This window comes from Passer domesticus, chromosome 2, assembly GCF_036417665.1.
Source record: "Passer domesticus isolate bPasDom1 chromosome 2, bPasDom1.hap1, whole genome shotgun sequence".
NCBI lineage: Eukaryota > Metazoa > Chordata > Aves > Passeriformes > Passeridae > Passer > Passer domesticus.
The window spans coordinates 16,017,692-16,036,523 of NC_087475.1; the positions used below are offsets into that span (position 1 = coordinate 16,017,692).

The 18,832-nt window shown below is 39.0% G+C and overlaps 1 protein-coding gene across 6 annotated transcripts in view; it reads left to right on the plus strand.

Moving 5' to 3' along the window:
- Positions 1-18,832, plus strand: part of SH3KBP1 (SH3 domain containing kinase binding protein 1) — a 210,901-nt gene that overhangs the window by 85,005 nt on the left and 107,064 nt on the right. Inside the window, exon 1 of one of the 6 annotated variants that reach the window (XM_064407527.1) lies at positions 7,547-7,722. The exons of the other annotated variants lie outside the window; for them this stretch is intronic. The gene's annotated coding sequence lies outside the window, so the exon portion shown is untranslated. Of the gene's footprint in view, positions 1-7,546; positions 7,723-18,832 lie in introns of those variants that run through there. 6 annotated transcript variants of the gene reach the window in all.

Below are 18,832 nucleotides of genomic sequence, written 5' to 3' on the forward strand. Positions count from 1 at the left end.
AAAGCAGAGGCAAGTGAATTTTTAAGGAAGAGAGTGAGAGGGAACAAATGAAGTGGTGGAACTGGGCTGCAGGGTGTGTTTAAAGAATACGGAGAAGAAAGTATTTTTGCAAGTAATTTATGTTCATGCACATACTCAAAAATGCTGGTGAGGAACAGTTTAGAGAGTGGCAGCTTCTTTTTCATGGGCACTGAAAAATTTTTGTCTGATCAGTTAAAGGATTTTTTTTATTTCTAAAAGCTTTGCAATACATTTTACATGCCTGAAGTATAAAATTGTCAGGAATATAATTTATCATTTGTACAAGCCATTTGCAAGCTCACTTTTATCACAGTATGTGATAACTGTCCACAAGGTACTAGTCAAAAGCAAATGTGTTGTCAAACTCAGGTGCAAAATGTTTTTATATTCAAATTTATATTGAAATCTCCTTTGAAGAATGAAAAACCCAATAAAATATGCTGGTTATTGAAGTAACAGCAGCAATGAAACCTCCTCTTTCTCAAAACTACCTTTGCCCACCACAAAAGTGGCTGTTGATTTTTCCACGAGGTTCTGCAGGGAAATGTCTCCCTGCAGCCAGCAGTTCTGTCCCTCTCAGTGCTGCTGGATAAGTCACTTGGCACCCAGCAAGGCCTTGCTGCCCATGAGGTCTGTCCCTGACCTTTTGCCTCCAGACTGAGCTGTCTGTGTCTGTCTCCTTTAGCCTTTCATCTGGGTGGTGTGGGATTTTTGAGAAAAACATGGCTAACTTGATTTGAAACTTAACAGGTCAACCTTTCTCCCCTGTCCCTTCTCACGTGTAATTAAGGAATAGCAGAAGATGAGCAGGGTGGTTCACCAGATGCTGAACCTTGGAGCAAGACTTTGGGATCTCTGTATATTTCCCGGTGCCAAGACACATCTGGCAGCTGTGATAGGAGAGAATTGGACTTCTTATTCTGTGGTAGAGACAATGAAAGCAGAAGAAAAATGCAGAGATACTATTGTGGAATATAGAACACAACTCTATCTGGACTGAACTTTGGGGCCAAGAGAATATACTTTGACTGTGCAAGTTAATATATTTTGCACGAGCTCTGAAACTTTGCAGGTGTACTTTAAACTGGGTCAGTAACACTTTTTTTGTTGTTCCTTCAGTTATCTTGATGAATTTGTAACTGCTAAGTTAAATATGCCCCTGTAAATCTGCAAGCACACTGACAGGCAGATCTTAAGTTCAGAGTTCCTTTACCTTTGTTTGATGGGGTGGGAGCTAGGATGGTGCTGTGTTGATTTTGAGGAGACAGGGAGCTGGTGTTAGCCTTTCCTGTGGGCTGGAGCTGGGGCTGTGCAGCTGTTTACATCCTTCCCCCTTGGCTTGTAGATAAGAGTAAGCTGTGCTGTGTAAGTTACAGCACTAATCAGCATCCTGAGGTAGTTGAAGGTTTCTGGCTCCTGGACAAAATCCTCTGAATGATTTCTGGGGTTGGAGATGAGAAGCAGGGTCTGTCAACAGCTTCCTTGGGTCTCCTTCAAATTGCAGTGTCATGCAACATGAATTGAAGGCCTAAATAATTTGGGTAAATGATTGATATTAGAATTTCTTTTTTAACCCATTAAGCCCCTCCCATAAAAAAAAAAAAGATTTTTGGATGTAGGTGAAAGTTTAATGTAAACATATGCCTTTGTACTTTTTTTTTACAAAAAGCTCCATGCTTGTGCTGTCTGCATTGCATCAAGTGATTTATTCTGCTGCTGTTGAGTCACTTCAGTGTAGGAAACCTATTGATTTCTGTCTACTTGGACCAGCAGGAAGCTACAATTATTATTCAAGACCTTCCTCTTCTGATGGAATGGTGTTTTTAAACACAAATTGGAACAAACTTCTGCAGAAAGGGGCTAGAATGTACATAGCAAAAAGGAACTGTGGCTGCTGGTAGGAAGGAGCATCACTGTTTGGGTGGTTTAGGAGAGCTGGGCAGAATTCTGCTCAGAAGTGTGCTGCTGTCCTAGGAACTTCTGAGCCAGCTTCTTGTGGGGGTTTTGGACAGCAGTGTGTGTCTGGGGAGGGGCTTTAACTCTGAGTGCATTTTGCAGAGGTATTTTTCAGCTCTGCTTTTGCCCAGCTCCCTTTCCTATGTGCATACATGCACTCACTAGAGTGGTTTAAGTTCTCTGTTCTCTGCAAGTGGCAATAAACTCTATGAAAGCAATGCCCATAAGGCACATTGTTTGGGCTCTTTTATGATGTATGATAGATTCTATGAAATATTTTACTTTCAGGAATTGATACATGCTTTAAAACCCGTCTTCTGGTAAAGCACCATGCCTGGAATAAACTTGTTACTGTATTAATTTTAATTATTTTTCACACACTGTGTGAAATACTTCAGTGCATTGGATTAAAAGCCCCTGAAATTAGGAAAATATGCTTTGCTATAACTAGATTTGAAAAACACATGGCAGTATCAGACAGTGCTAACAATGCATGACCTGGATTATCCTGAGTAAGGTGGCATTTTTAGCTATTTATTAGGCATTCAGTTTTAGCTATTTATTAGGCTACTTATTTATTAGTTCAGTTCTTGAATTCCTGTGTTATGTAGGTGCAGTAACTTGAATTACAAGATATTTTGCCTCCAAAGCTATATTTCTTCTTTCCACTAGTATGGAGTTTCCAAAATTTTATTCATTGAGTACTTCATACAATTTTTATCTTATTTCAGAATTTTCTTCTTTACCATCTACCCTACCACTATCAAGGTGCACACAGCATGAGACCTTGTGCTGTTATTAGTCATGTGTTGTGATGTATAGTACCATTTACCCTGTTTTTTATGGTTATGTCACTGCTTTCTAATGTAATTTCACATTAAGATGCACCAGTAATTTGCATTAGTTCCTATTCTATATCTTTTTGCATTCCCTTTTCAATTATAAATACATGTTTGTGCCTCTTCCTTTCTTGCAGTTAATTTGTAGAATCATCCTCTATAAAAATTCAAAGCATGTTGCTGATGATGGTTAGTTTCCAAGCTCAATGGTAGGGTGGTTGTGCTTGACAAGGGAGTGAAATGTGGAAGTGCTGACAAGTGGCTGATGGCTGATTCTTGGCCCCAAGCACAAGATTGCGATATGAAAGATTACTGCTGTTATCATTATCTGTCACACAGCAAGAGCCGTTATTTCCTAACTTCGGCGCCAACTTTATTTAGAAACAGAAGTGGAGGCTGGGCAGAGTTCCTCGTGGTGAGAAGCAGCTCCCTGCAGATGCCCAAATTAGCTGGGAATGACTGTTGAAGTCAGCAGGGGTGTTGTGCCACTGGCATGGTCCTCTGCCTGGGCTGCATTGCTCTGGTGAAGGTCCTCATGACTTCAGCTCTTGCTGCAGCATCTTCTGTGGCTGCGTGTTTGTCAATCTGCCACTCTGTTCCACAGACTTCCAGAGAGCGCTGGCACCACAGTGACAGACCAGGATATATCTGCTTTCCCCCACGAAATACTTGGCTGCTTCAGAATCTGTTTCTGATATTGTTTTGTCTAGGGACCAGATTTTACCAGCTCTCTACTCAGGGAGTGCTCAGCGTAGCACTAAAAATACGCTACTATGGCAATTCACAGATTAATACCACACTATTTTGACTTCCCATGAACTCTATTCATCATAATACTGTTACTTAAACCACAATTTGTTAATATCTTTTTAAATTACAGTATGATAATATTTTTATTAATGATGTCCAAGCCTGATGCCATTGTTAAGACCTCTTTAAGGATTTCAGGCATTTACTTTGTATTTCCAAGCTGATTGTCCTGTCCTGTACTAACATATTTCATTACTATACATTTAGTACCAGATGTACTTTGTGCTGGCTTCTGTTAGACTCCTGTTAGATTCCAGATGTCCCTGATCTATAGAGTCTGGTATCTAGCTCTGCAAAAGCTGCAAGATGCAGTGTCAGCCATTTTTGCTTCATTTTGCAACTGCAGTCATAAGACTTGGTGTGTTTTAGACCTAGGAATTCTCTGTTAGACTACTGACTCAGCATACTGTTATCCTAAATTATAAGGGTCACAGTCACTTCTGGGAATTCATAAGAGGTCAGGAAGTCTCCAGGAAATTATTTAATAAAAAAGGTCCAATGACCTTAGGAAAACCAAAAGATTCAGTCACATGTGTGGCAGTTATCGAGCAAATAGAGTAGTGGAAAACAGAAGTAACGAAAGTAAATATTAGCCTGAGGCAGTAATTTCATGAAGATGTTAGGTTTGCATTGCCACCAAAAAAAGAGCCATTTTTCCTTTTTTTGTTCTTCCTATGTTCTGGTACAAATATTTGGCTACATTGTGGGCAGGTGAGGAGAGTGATCAAGGTCAGCATTAAACTAGCAAGAGAAAAGCTTGTTTTTAATAGCACGTCTGTTCCTTACCTACGTCCTCATACTGCTTCACAAGCACTTGATCTGATGGGGTGGTAAGGAGTGTTGCAGGACCTGCAGGAGCAGAAGGATCAGTAGTACTGCCTTTTATTTGGTTGCAGGTGAAATAGTTCCAAACGTCCTATGAGAGAGTGATGGTTTGTCAAACTTTTTGAAAGCTGGTTCATTATCATTCAATTAAATCAACTAAAGAAAATTGCTCTCTTGTTAGTTTCTATTGTGAATATTGCTCTTCACTTTTCTCCTTTGTTGGGAAGGTACAAGGATTGGTCATTTTCCAGAAAAACCATCACTGCAGTTGCATACTGGATTCTTCTTATGCAGATGCCTTCTCACCTGCCAATACTATCTAGGTCTTTAAATCACAGAATTGTTTTGGAGATGGATTTTGTTGCTGACACAGCTGACTTGAGCCAGAGGCCTATATATTCACAGCTTTTAAGTTTGAGGAAGTAACTTCTCATTCATGTAGTAGGAGTAATGGAAAAGACAAGAGGAACTCAACAGTTATTTTTAGGAAAAGATAGTGTTTATCCCAGCAAAACTAAAAATGTTGTTGAGACATTACACACTTGAAACCTAGACAGTTGTGGTTTTGTTCTTCCATAATTATTTTAACGTGAAGGAATGTCTCTTAATGCATACTCTACAGCCCCGTCAGCTTCAGTAGTCCTAACACATACGTTTTTATATCTATACAAATCGATATTTTCCTATGTGATGTTTGAAAAAAACACTAAAAAGTTGGAAATCAACGCCAGGAAAATCGTAAACCTGATAATGTGCTTTGTAATGCACAAAGAACATTTTGACCACTTTGACAAATAAAAGTAATAAGAGCTGGTAATAGTTTTGTAGCAGACTGTATGATTAAGAAGGAGAAAGTAATGAAGGGTGTACAGATGCCATTAAAAAGGCTTCTAAGTTGGTATGGTATTAAACCAGACTGCCTGCCTTGTCTGGCATCTGGAAAGTGTGGAAACCTCCTGTCTAAGGAAAACAGAACAAAAATTGAAAGAGACAGTAAACTGGAAGGAATTGCTTGGTTCAACATGGAGAGCTCTAGCACTTTTGTTAACATGTTGCTAAGGCCAAGTTCTGGTGCAAGTTCTGGGTGATGGCCAAGTGCTTTGACCTGGGGAGAGAAGTAGTTTGTGTAATGCTGTGGTGAAGGGAGAAAAGACAAAGATTAAGGAAAGTTTTGGTGGCAGGGTCAGTAGGGGATCTTGTGTGCCATTGCATCCTTGGATAGAATTAGCAGAGCTGTGCAGCTGGATTCCAGGAGTTTGTTAATTTGGCAGGAAGTTTCCTCCTTGCACAGATCAGAACTGACGTGAAGTCATCCCTACTCACAGCGCGTTGGCAGAAGTGGAAATGGTTGTGGCCTAGAGGCAGAGCCAAAGGGTATTGAGGTGAAGAGTCATGCAAGTATGACATGCCCAGATGTATCATGGAGTGGGGAAATCTGGGTTAGCTACTGGATGAGGGACTTGCAGCAAGCAAAGCAGCAGAGATTTTTGACTTGAAGTTCTGTACAGCTTAGGAGCTGGCATTTGGTATTAGTGTATTAAGTGTATTAAGAAGGGGTTACTTCTGTAACCCTTTCAGTGTCTAATTTAAAATCCATGAAAACTAGCAAAAAGCTGAAAATACTGGGTAAGTAAACGTCATTAGAAAGGTGGTTGGCAATAGATCCCTTGAATAGGAGACAGAATGTTTAGTTTGCTCATCATTTGCTCTTTTGAGAATTATGGAAATTACAGGGCAGACAAGCTTTTATAATAAAGACTGCAAACCCAACCAGCACATGTTCTGCAGTAAGCTTGTAGGAAGTTCTGTGCCAAAAACTGGGTAAACAAGTGTGAACTGACCATTTCCAGAAGCAGCCAGAGTGGTTAAAATCCAGCACATGAGTTTGTTTGAACTATGCCTAGGCTGTGTTTTAGGGCTTCCCCACCATTTGTGTTGTGAAATTCAATGCTTGATGCAAGAGTGACACACTGCTCAAGTGGTTATGTGAAGTTAATGTTTAGAAACATAATGCAAGCTACATTGTCTCTGGGACCAAAAAAATTTATTGTGGAACTGGACCACTTTCTGGCAGCCTGCAGTGTAAAGGAGACAGATCTTTAGTATCTATTTAATTATGTAAGGTATTAAAAGTTTTATTAGATTTTCAGCTTTTCAGTAGGCAAACACTAGACCTAATATGAGAAACCACTATTATACTGAAGGGTATTCTTTTCAATAGGCAGACAACTGATTAGTATACAATATAGAAAACTGTGAGGATTTTATTTTCTTCTCACTCTTCTTGTTTTTCAAATCCAAAAATGTAGTGTGGGAGACAGAACTGCTTTTGAAATAAAAATTTAACTACGTCCTTGAAAAGGAAAAGACAAATTTTTAATAAACAGATTCTTCATAAAAGCCATATATCTTCATGAAAACTTAATTGTTAAGGTCCTGTGGGAAACCTATTATGAACCTCATTTCACAATATGAAGGCTCTGATGTTGTTTTCTGAATACAAATAGTGGTTTGCATATGTGAGAAGAGTCCTTGAAATCATAACAGCAAAGAGACTGTTGTCCTGTGACATTCTGGAGGCCTTTGCTACTAGGAATTTTATTCTAATTTCCTAATGGAACAAATACTTATTTTAAGAGCATCTGTTTCTTTGCCCTATTCCCCTTGATTTTTTTAACCCTCTGCATGACAGTTAGCAAAAGAGTAGAGAAACATAATTATTCCATAATTATAGGAACACAATAGCTCTTTTAAATTGAAAGTGGAATTAATGCTTCTAAATGAATGAAAACTTCAGTTCTGAGAGGCAACAGGCAGTGGCCAAGCCACAGGTGTGCTGGCCAGTCAGTCAGTACCTGTGCTGCTCTGAAGCAGTCCCAGCATCTACTATCACTTTTCCAGCTGTGCAGGTGTAGGATACAAGTGGAAGCTGGAGAAAGATGTGGTGGGAGCAGGTTGAGGTGATTAGAAGGCATTGGGTGCTGTGGGAGGATGGAGGCAGCCTCACCCCTGAGGAGCTGCAGCTGAACTAATTACCAAAGAGTAGGAACAGCCCTGCCCTTAATAGGGCACAGCAGTGTCCAGTGAGGATGGGTGTTGTAAAAGAGTGGGTTAGGCAGTCGAGAGGAGAGTTGGGGGTTGTTGGCTGAGCTCAGAGGAGGGAGGGTCAGGCAGTTGTGAAAGGCACAGTAAGGGTTACGTCCTCATACAGAAGGAAGAAAAAAGGCGTCAGTGTTGTGAAGAGCTGCCTGTGAGAACTCACAGAGAGAAGGTATGAAAGTTTTATAGTGAGATACTAATCTGATGCCAAGCACCATGCCAACAATTGGTGGTCCATACAGGGATGGGTCCTGCCATGGTTCTCCAAGCTTCGCTAATTCTGCTGTTTGTGAAAGAATTATTGGATGCCTTTGGATGTCATGTTCTTCATACAAAGATGAAATAATTCAATAACATGGAGGTGTACATAAAAGTTTCATGTATTTCTAGCTAGACAAAACAATCCTTTTTTTCACTCACCTTAGGTCATCTTTGTCAAAATAAAATGAAGAGCAAAAATGAGGAAGTTAATGTTCTTTATTTCTCTTTGATGATAAAAATAAAATTTTTTTCTGGAGTATTTTTATTACAATCATGAAGGTTTCATTTCACCTTGTATTTCAGCTACCTTAGTGGATGTCTTACCAGTTAAGAAGGAAGAGGTGAATGAAAAGTGCTAAAGAAAGGCTGTCTGCAGCTCCCTATTGAAATGCCAATCCTCATAGTTACAGTTCTAGTATTTGCTTTCTTATCCCAAGTGGTATTTGCTGCAGATAAGATCGTAAGGGAGTTTGGCACAGCCTGGCAAGCTGAAAGATGGGTTACACTAACATGTGGTTTGTAAACAAGGAAAGGTATCAAATATATGAAATGGGGTTTCTGTGGTTTTGCTGACAGTTCACACCTGGTTGCAGTAATAAACTCTGCTCTTGGTCTTGTAAAGGGCTGACTCAGAGGAAGGAGAATGCTTTTGAGAAGCTTGGTTGGATTTCAACAATCAAGCTGTAGACAAGGAAGATTAATGATAAAGGAATAATACAGAGTCACGGGGCATAAGAATTTTAAAGGATAGCCTTAAAATAGGGTGACAGCATAGCTCAGGTTGGAAGGCACCTCTGGCAAAGGTCTGGGTCAGCCCTCTGCTCAAGCAAAGACAGCTAGAGCCAGTTGCCCAGGATCATGTTCAGTTGGGTTTTGCGTATCTCTAAGGACAGAGACCCCACAAACTCTTTGAGCAACCTGTGCCAGTGTTTGATCATCCACACAGTAAGGAAACCTAAACAAAAACAACAACAAAAATTAAGAAAATTGTTAGCTATAGTTCATTAACCAGAGATCCTGGTCTAGTCCTAGTCCATCAGAATCACTACTTTCCTACTTTTCTGGCTGCTGACCAAATAGCAATATACTATACAGACAGGAGTTTGTAGTCTTGAATGCTCAGGGCTTACTCAAGTTGTAAGTTATTGCAGATTGAAGCCACACTGTGTCCCGGGCTAGTATCTTGAAATGTAAACTTAGTACTCTATATTTACTAAAATGTCATTGTGCCTGGGGAAAAAAAGAACAGGATAAGAGGATAGCAGGAAAGGCTGAGGGGAATATGTTGTGGATGGGGTGACAGCACAGGTGAAGCAGTTACCAGGAGTAAATGTTGCCTATAGACTCCATTAGCCCATGCAGAAGACTCGAAGGTCCAAGCCATGTTGCTGTATTGCAGAGTTGGGCACTGCTGCAGTGTCTTCTGCTCTTGCCAGTGCTCTCCTATTAGAGGAGCATCTCAAGCACAGATGGCTCAGGAAACTGTCCTGGGCTGGCCTCAGGAATGCATTGCATCCTTTAACTGGTAACTTCAAAGACAGAAGCTTTTAGAGCTTTGTGTATTTCTTTTAACACCACACAACTCCATGCTGGACAGCACTGAAACAATTTAATTTTCAGTTGCCTGTCTTCAAAAATTTACTTGGGTGGTTGTGCTATCAGTCCTTTGTCATTTTCATAGCACAGTAGTCATTTAAAACAGAGGATTTATATATGTAGACCAAAGAAGTGATGAGAAATCTGAATATGTGCAGGGTAACTAAGAGGTAAATCCAGCCCTGGGAATAAGGACAGGTGGCATGAGTAGATGAAAGAAACTTAACATAGGTAAAATTGGAAGATAACAGTGATGTCTTTTATAAAGAAGTTGTTGCTGTATTATTTGAAATCAGCAGAGAATCAGAGGAAGGCAGATGATAAATGATTCATTTGCTTGCCTCCTCCTTGAGATTCCTTTTTTTGCCAGCTTGAGTTAACAGATGTCTTAAAGATTATGAATTCACAGGAAAAATAATGCAAGACAATAGGCAGCCAGGACAGTGTTCTGATAGTTCTTCATATTTTATCAGCTATTGAATCTCAAAATCTAGAAAAGCCCTTGTATTAAGGAAGGACTTTGCTCCAGAAATGCTTTGGTTCAATGAGGCTTTTCAATGAGAAATGGTTCTTCTGTATTTGAACTATAATATTTTTGTTCATTGGGATCCAGCCTTTGGTTACAGGCAAGTCAGCTGGGCCTGGGGAAATGTGAAGACTGATTTTCTGTTGTGGTATATATCAAATAGTCTTCTTGCAGAACTTTGTGATCTTTGGTGAGAATGAATTTCAAAGGACACTTATCTTTAATGGTATGAAATCTTTCAAGGTTAGTTCAGTGCAGTCTGTTTTCAGCTTCAGAAGGGGACCATTTCTCTGCAGTGACTATTCATTAGGTGGGATTTTTGCATTAATATGCTAATCCCTTCAGGGATGGGCAAGTTCCATCCCCCCCACAGTTTGTCTTGAAGATGCCAAAGAATACTTTAAGATACTAAGGTTTGTTACAATGAAAGTTTTGCAACCCAGAACAAACATGACCGTGTATTCATTGTGGGTTTCTACATTGAAAACACCTTGCATTTAAGGTACCAGAAACAGAATAAGATATGAAGTAATGATTCTGACTCAAAGGGGATTATTGACATACTGCCTCTTTAAGAGAAAGGCTAGATAGATTGGTGAACATCTTGTCATTTATCTTGTGCTAACTGAAGTGAAAACTGAAGGGCTGATGGCTCTGAAGTGGCTGCCAGTACTGTGCACTGTGAGGGTACCAAGGGGCCGTGTTTGCAGAGTCACTCTGTGCTTGTCTGCCAGAAAATGTGTCGCCATGAAGCGCTAAGTTCTTGGTCTGCAGTTAGATGGACCCTCTGTCTTCCTCTGTTTCCACACACAAATTTGGCTTTGTTCGCCAAGTTATGTGGAGTTCAGAGGTCTTTTACATGCATACATATCCATTGCAAATTGATTTACAAGAGCATGTTTGCACTCAGAGTGAAGGCCAAATGGTCATCAGATTTGCTGTCATTCCAGCTCTGGGTTAAACTTCATCTGTTGGACAAGGATATAAAACAGTGCTGTGTTTGCTTTAGCCTGTTGCTACAGAGTCACCATCCTACCTTAGTGCACTCTTTTTAAAGTATAAATGCTTTCTTTGTCTTTACAAAAGGTTGTTTAAATTGCAGTTTTAGTGCAGGCTTCATCTCTCTTACTGGGTTGTAAGATAGTGAACATCTGTGAACACCACAGAATGACAAAACTAGGTAAGTGGTCTAACAGCACTTTTTACTCCAAGAAAAAAAGAAGAAAAGGTTAAGTAATAAGTTACTTAAAGGGCTATTTCTGTAAATAAGAAAGCATGAATCATCTCAGATGCAATTACTTTGTCAGATATTTTGCTTGCTTCATCATCTGTCTTGCAAGGCAAAAGATACTGAATTACACAAAGCCTTAAAAATATTTATATCAGTCTTTCCTTACAGCATAAAGATATCAAGGGTCTTTTGTGAGGTGTTTGACTTGAAATTTTTGTCTGAGATATGGAGTCATAGGCTTTGGTAATTTATTCCTCTTGGGTGTTGTTAGATGCTTAAATGAAGCTTTCTGTATTACTGGATTTCGTTACTCAGGAATGTAAGCAGCACACACTTGATGAGAACAGCCAGTATTCATATTTGTTCCCAGGTGCTGGCTTTTGTGGAGGTATTTAGATTGATATTAATAGATGACTTAATATTTACAAATGACTGTATCAGGATATGGTGTGGCTCATAGTAGCTTTGTAAGCAAACCTGCTACTGCTATTCACAACATAGAAAATTATTCTAGCTCTGAGGACAAATATGAGCATTAGCCTGGAGGTGGAAATTTGCTGTGGCTGCAGCTGTGCTGTGGGAATGCAGCTGAATGCAAGGCATGAGTGGGAGGTGCCTGGGGAAAGTCAGTTGAAATTGCTTGATCATTCAAAGGCTGCCAATGGAAGCTGCATATCTCACCTGTTCCCCTTCTCCAAACAGCACCACAGATTAATCTGAAAAAGCTGATCAATCTTTATCTTTTTAAAGCAAGATTTTAGTGGATATTTGTACCTGAAGTAGGGATTAACAGCAGGTGATAAAAGGGCTGTAAAAAGTGTTGATCCCATAGTACTGTGGGAGCCACTGGCTGCTGTCTTACTTGTCAGCATGTCATATTTAAATTGCTTTTCTGGTCAGAGGCTTTCCTGTTTCCCTTTATGTCAAGAAGCTTTCTTGAGTAAGGCTGTTTCTTGTATTGTACCTTCAACATCTGAAGAGGGTTGTGTTGACACCAGAGTGTGCACTTGGGCCTCTAGGCAAGAGTGAGCACCATATTGAGACATGACAATGCTTCCAGTGACTAATGGAGCAATTATAAAGTTTGACTATTGCTTTTTGTGTAATAAATATTAAAGTCTTTAAAGTCATGAACAAGGTTTTTAGAAATGCTTATGTGTTCATAATGCTTAAATGAAAAGTATTTTTAAATGTTCTTTCAAATTGATGGAGTAGAATTGTAGGCTGATTATGCATATCTGACTGTATACACAGCTGGAAAATAAGGTTAAACCGATGACTGTTGTTATCCTACAGTCTTAATCTGTATATTGAATAATATTAATGCAGAACAGGAAATATGCTACTGGAAAAGTATGTAGTAGTTGTAAATCTTGTGGGTAATAAAGCACTAAGAGTATATTACAAAAAATCGTGTGCATTTTTTTTTTTCATACCTTAGGAGTGGTTGCTTTTAGTTTTGGAGAAGTTGTTACGGGAGTATGTTTTCTTGTACTGACATTAAGCGCTGTAATTGATACATGTATTGCTCAAACTCACTCCCATCATTTTCTGCCCTCATAAATAGACTGTGTCTCTATCACCCAAGCATCCTTGTTGTTCTAAATTGGTGTATTTCATAATTGTAAAGACAAAAATGCAGGATTCAAGGAGATTTTTTATTCAGGCAGGAAAACAGAATAGTTAAGGAAGCAGTGAGAAAAGAACTGGGCAAGCAGGGTGTTGTATAGATGAAAAAGTGTTTGAGTTGAGCACATTGGGCCTGTTATTGGGCCACTTTGGACCAGTATCTTTTCTTTAGGTTGTAAGATGCTCTGTGGTTTTGGTTTTCCATTTATGCTGGATTCATGTTGTTGGTTTAGCATTAATGATTGCAGTCAAGGAAATTCCTTACACTCAGGGCTATAAACCTCTGAATGTGCTTAGGAGCAGAGGATTTTGAGGAATAAAACCTGCTTTCCATGAGAACTAAAGCTACAAGGCAGTGATGGCAGAATTGAGTGTTCTACCTTTTGGCATATTTAATTAAACGCCCTCTTGATAAATTACAGCTTTTTGAATGTGTTAAAATCTTTCGAAAAAAAGAAAAAGGAAGGAGACCAAAAGAACACGATTTGTTTGTGGCATCTTTTGAAAATGACACTATATTAAAAAACTAAATTGCTGGCAGCCTTCTTACCAGGAGCCATCACTCTCAATATTTCATTATTTTAGTAAAAATGAATGCTTATAAATGCCACAGAGCCCTGTAAACTGATGAGAACAAGTAAAAATGTACAGGAAAATTTCTGTAGCATTCAGTTTCTCATGACCAAAAAGCTGAAAATGCTGCAGAGCTGGCTAGATGCAGGTATTGCAAAACTCTGCCTCCTCTTTTTCTCCAACCTTGCCTGAGGTGGCTTTTCTCCCCCTGCACTGTATATCTAGGCTGACTTGCCACAGTTTGCTTTTGTTTATTTTTTTGCATTTTTTGCTCAGTTTTGGAGGATAATGATGCACGTCTGATCTGCTTGATGCAGAAATATTTCTCCTCCACTTGTGGAGGGAACTATTCTGTGTGGATCCTGTGCCAATGTTAATTTTTGAAGTTGTGGGACAAAGAATGTTAAATTTCACTTTCATTACTGAGGTACCTGTCAGGAAACCTACCTTCTGCTCAGCCATCACAGAGCTAATGCTGCCTGGGGTGGTAGAGGGCCAGCAGCAGCAAGAATATTTGATTTATTTCAATTTATCGTATTGTTTATTGTTCTTCTGGACATGTATTCCTCCGTTCTTGTGCAGCCCTCAAATACTAAAGTATAGCATAAGATGCCCTTTAAGACAGCAGGCTGTTCTGGATTATAGCATTTTCATGATGGGAGGTGAGCAATAATAACAAATGTGAACACGAGGAGTGCAATTGAGGGCTCCTCCTGGGGCTCCTTGCTCTTAGCAGAGCTGAAGGACAGGTAGTTGTATAACCCTGCACGCTGAGCTGCAGCGTGCCAGCAGCCCAGTGAGCAGCCCTGCCAAAGCTCTGCTCTCCACAGGGTTTTGAAATGTCATGGCTTAATTGCCATGGGAGACACATGCCTGAGTGCTCCTGCCCGAGTGGCTGCTCAGGGTCTCAGTGTCCGTGGTGCAGAATGAGACCCTTGGCCCCACACTGGCTGAGTCATTTTCCCAGTTTACCAGGGCATCTCTTATCTTCCTAGTGTTAGCTTCTAGAATTGAGAATTTGGCTGGGCTTGTGTTTCAAGGCAAATTTGGTGTAGTTTCCTAGGCTTTAGGAGCACTGCTGAACTGGAAATTAAAGTGTTTGCTGTTTGTGGATGTGTTACTAATTTTTGTTTTATTTTGTTGCCTTTAATGGCAAAGTGAACAGATTGTACAGATATTCTAGAGGAAAATAAAATTCTAGATTAGACATCTGACTGGTCTCCTAGATGCCAAATATGAAAAAGAGTTTTGGTTTTTGTTAAGTTGTTGATTTATTGCATGTGTTCATTTTTGTAACAGCTCTCATGACTGCAGCAAGCAGAAAAGTCATTGCTGTATTTTTTCCATCATTCAGCATTTCTTGACGCATTGTTTAATGTATGTTGTTACCTGTTGGAATGAAAATAAAATGTTGACAATGGTGTTTTTTTTCCCCTGCTAAGAGAGACTTATTTGAAACTGATGTAACAGAGGTCAGAGTAAGACCTGCAATGTAATGTCATGATGGAGAGATTGAAAATCTGTTGAAAAGCATGGTTACTCTGGTATCTTAAAATGAAGTAGCACAGTTGTTGGCAGTCTTTAAGAAAAATTCATGCTTTTTAAAGGTTTTTGTGAATTTTAGTCTTTAGTGAATTTGGCCAGAAGTCAGCTTCAAGACAGCAAGCAGGTAATATAAAGCTAATACTTTTGGAGATTACTGTGTAGGAATCCATATGGTTTAATTTAAGTGCCTTTGTTATAATGAGGAGAACATAACAAAAACTGAATATGCATGGTGGTTTTGCAATTTAGAGCTATTTTATGTCATTTGCTGTATGTTTGAAGTGCTGCTGTGCACAGGCAGTTTAAGCTGTGTGAATTATGTGATGGAACATATGAGAAGTGGTAAAGATGCAACAGCAACTCATGTTTGCTTTTGGTTCATTCAAATGTTTTCTCAAAAGATCAGTACAAAAAAGCAACAAAGACCCAAGTAATTGGCCACTATCTCAAAATTTAGCTAAGGGAATACAATTTTTGGGATTGTCCCATGATAATATGATGTAAATGCAATGAGAATGGAAAGAGAAAAGACCTGTTTGGGCCATGTAAAAATCTCTTGTTTCTATACTTGCATTTTTAGACTTGGTCTGTCATCCAAGAAAGAACATTTCAGGTTTGTATATTCCTTCTTTTTCTTTAGAAAAGCTAATTTACTGCTACAGATATCTATTATCTCCAGTATTTCTTGAAGCTATTTAGATGATGAAGTTTGAGGTACAGGCACTAGAATTAGTATGTTTGATAAACAATCACATTTTCAGTTCTGCGTATGGTTGCGTTTAGTATGTATACTGTTTTAATACTATGTTACACTTTCTTTCTAAAAGCTAGAATACAAAGTATGTAGCCCGTGTGCAAAGTCCTAGGGTTCCTGTGAGTTTGGAGTTGTTTTGTCTAATTTGGTGGTGATGATTTAACTGCATTCTTGATTAAGCTTCTATTCCATTTATGTGCATTTTAAAACTTTCAGATTAAGAAAGAAAAAATGTTGGCAGTGTATGGTTAAACTGTGGAAGTGTATTTTGAGTTTATTTACAGTTATTTATCTAATGTTTCCTTCTGCTTTGGGTTAGGCTTAAGTGGTGATCTCAGCCTCACTAGTATTGTGGTTCTGTCTGTCACACGCACAAGCCTGGCTCCAGCTGTGGCATATGGAATTAACTTCTTAGTTAATTTATGATTTTCTCCTAAAAGCTTTTGACCACTAGTACTACGTTTTTGCTGTAAGTTGCTTCAGTTAATTACTGCTGTTATGCAAAAGAATTACACCCATTAAAAAGCCTGATTACTGCTGCATGTTTTTAACAAAAGAAAAAATTAATTGAACAATGAGGGTTGCTGTTATTCTGACAGTGAATATGTGTTAAAATGAGATGGTGTTAAAGAAAAGGTGTCTTCCAGCCTTTCAGGTTCCTTACAGGCAAATCTTGGCCATAAAATCCAGAGCAGCAGCCAGATGGCTGAAACTAGGAAGTGTTGCTGTGGAGTCTAGCAAGAGAAAACACTCCTGGGTAACAGTAGAACATGAACACACTCAGGATAATACAGTACTAGCAGTGATGCCATGCTGCATTGTGGCTTAGTTGTGCTTCATGGAGTCCTGCAGTCTCTGTGATTTAGCTGCACATGTCAAAGCAGGGCAATTCCCAGTTCATCTGCCTGTAGAAAAACACAGCAGCTTTATATAACCCATTTGAGAGAGTACTGGAAGCATCTCAGATATTCTGCCTCCCTCACCTCCGTCAGTTTATCTTTTCTCTGGCATATCAATGTCACAAATTCAAACGAGACCAAAAAACTCAAACTGAACAATCACCTCCCACAAACACCTCTCCACCCCCAATATGTATTTCCCCACCCAATATTCCCTTCCATCTTAGTTCTGTTTTCTGCTAGGCAGGGAAGAGACCTCAGCAGGTGTTTTTTGTCATCCATCCAAAGCCATTCACCTTTTAACAGCATGTGGATGATAAGAGAGTTGGAATTGACATGTCAAACCACAGGTCAGAACTACACTGCCAAAGCTCTCCAGGAAAAAGAAGGAAATTGGAACTTGACCATTCTGGTGCCTTCTAAAATCAGAATGGTGTATTTGCTGGTGGGTGGGTATAAGAGGAGGGAGTCCTTGTGTTGTGGAAGATAGTGCTATAAGACTTCAAATAAAGTCTTAGTCATACTAAATTCTAATGTAGTCTCTGGCACTATCTTCAATATACTTAAAGCAATTTAAAAAGTCAACATTTTAAATGCTGTTTGCTCTTAATTAGGTAGTTTTCTCAAAACTTTTGGAAGGAAGTTTGCAGTCCTATATTTTTTCTTAACGTGCATTTTGATACACAGACTTGTCATATTTTGCTTCTGCTTATTGGTGGAAAGGAATTGGCTAAAACCAAGGGGGAAAACTCATTTTAGAGTGTACCCCCCTTAAGTTGTCTTAAGCCAAGACAAAAATTCAGTTATTAAAAAAAAACCCAAAAAGGTGATACAGTAAGCACCAAGGCTAGCTGTGCAAAACAGCTATTTCATTAAAATCTATACACATCTATGTGTAAAAGTCATCTTTAGTTATGCAATATTGCAATAGCCTTTTGTCTTTTTACACGTTAAATTTAGAACTAGTTTCTAGCTGAATTGTATCAAAGCCCACCTTGTCTAGCCAGGAGATACTGAACTGGACCAGTTCCCCCCAAGTTACAGATACAGCTTTAAAAATGGAAGAATCAAAAGTCAAACTGAGACTGATGGGCAGATAATGTCACGTGCAGGAAAATCTGAAATAGAAGATGGGAAATTTCTTCATCTTGTCATTTTTGTCCTAATAGAGCAACGGGATAGGCTACAAAGACATTGGCATTAGGGAAAATTAGACTACAGAAACCACCATGTAACCCAATCACACACGCAGATGTTTATATAAAGGTCTGTTTCATGACAGAGGTTTTTAAAAAAAAAAGGTAGTTTATATTTGAGAATTCCAGTTAACTTTGAAACAGTTTACTCCCTATATATGTTGCTTCTGTCCTATCAATGTTGCCACACCAGTAGAAAAAGGGCTGTAGAGCTCTTTGCACATCTCATGTTGTTCTCAAGTGCACCAAGCATTAGCATACACATAGGGACAGAACCTTCTCTTTAAAACCAAAGTATTCACTGCTGTGTCTGTTGTATTGCATTAGATCAGAGAGAACAACTAACTGGTGCATAGAATCTGTCTTTTGCTGGCTAGCTACTCCTCAGGTGCTTTTTACTGAAAGATTTGGAAGGAGAGGGAAGAGCAGTGAGACAACCATGGTAATAGAGATAAATGCAGACTTTCACTAGATTTTGTTGACAGTAATAAAATAACTTTATGGATTGGGAGGGGGAAGGATTCATACAGCTGTATTATTAACATCCAGAATTGTGTTTATTTCTTACTCTCAAAAATATTCTCTAAAGAGTCACACAGTATTTATTATTAAATAGCATGACAACTGCCATCTGTCACATCAGGAAACATCAGCATATCAGTTGCTACTTGATGTTAGAAATCATAGTGGGAATGCTATTTTTAGGGCAAATAGCCAGCCTCTCTTGCACAATGAAAGAAGCCCTCAATATAGAAGGTATTTATTGCATTTAAGTTATTTGGAATGCAGCTGTGTAAAGTTGTCAGTTTAGGACCATTTTAGTTTAGATGGTGAAGAATGAGAAGGCATTTTAGGTGGAAAAAAGAGCCAATTTGAGGGAGTTTAGTTACACTGCACTAAGTTACCAATTTTAACATTCAAAAAGCTGCCACTCCTGCAGAGTTGCAGTGGCTGTGAAAAATATTATCAGAAAGCTAAAATCAATTGATTCCTTTCTACCTTCTTTCTTTAGTTTCAATTACTAGATTAGGGAAAAAAGTCTGTAATTTTTTTATCACTATTCACTCTAGAG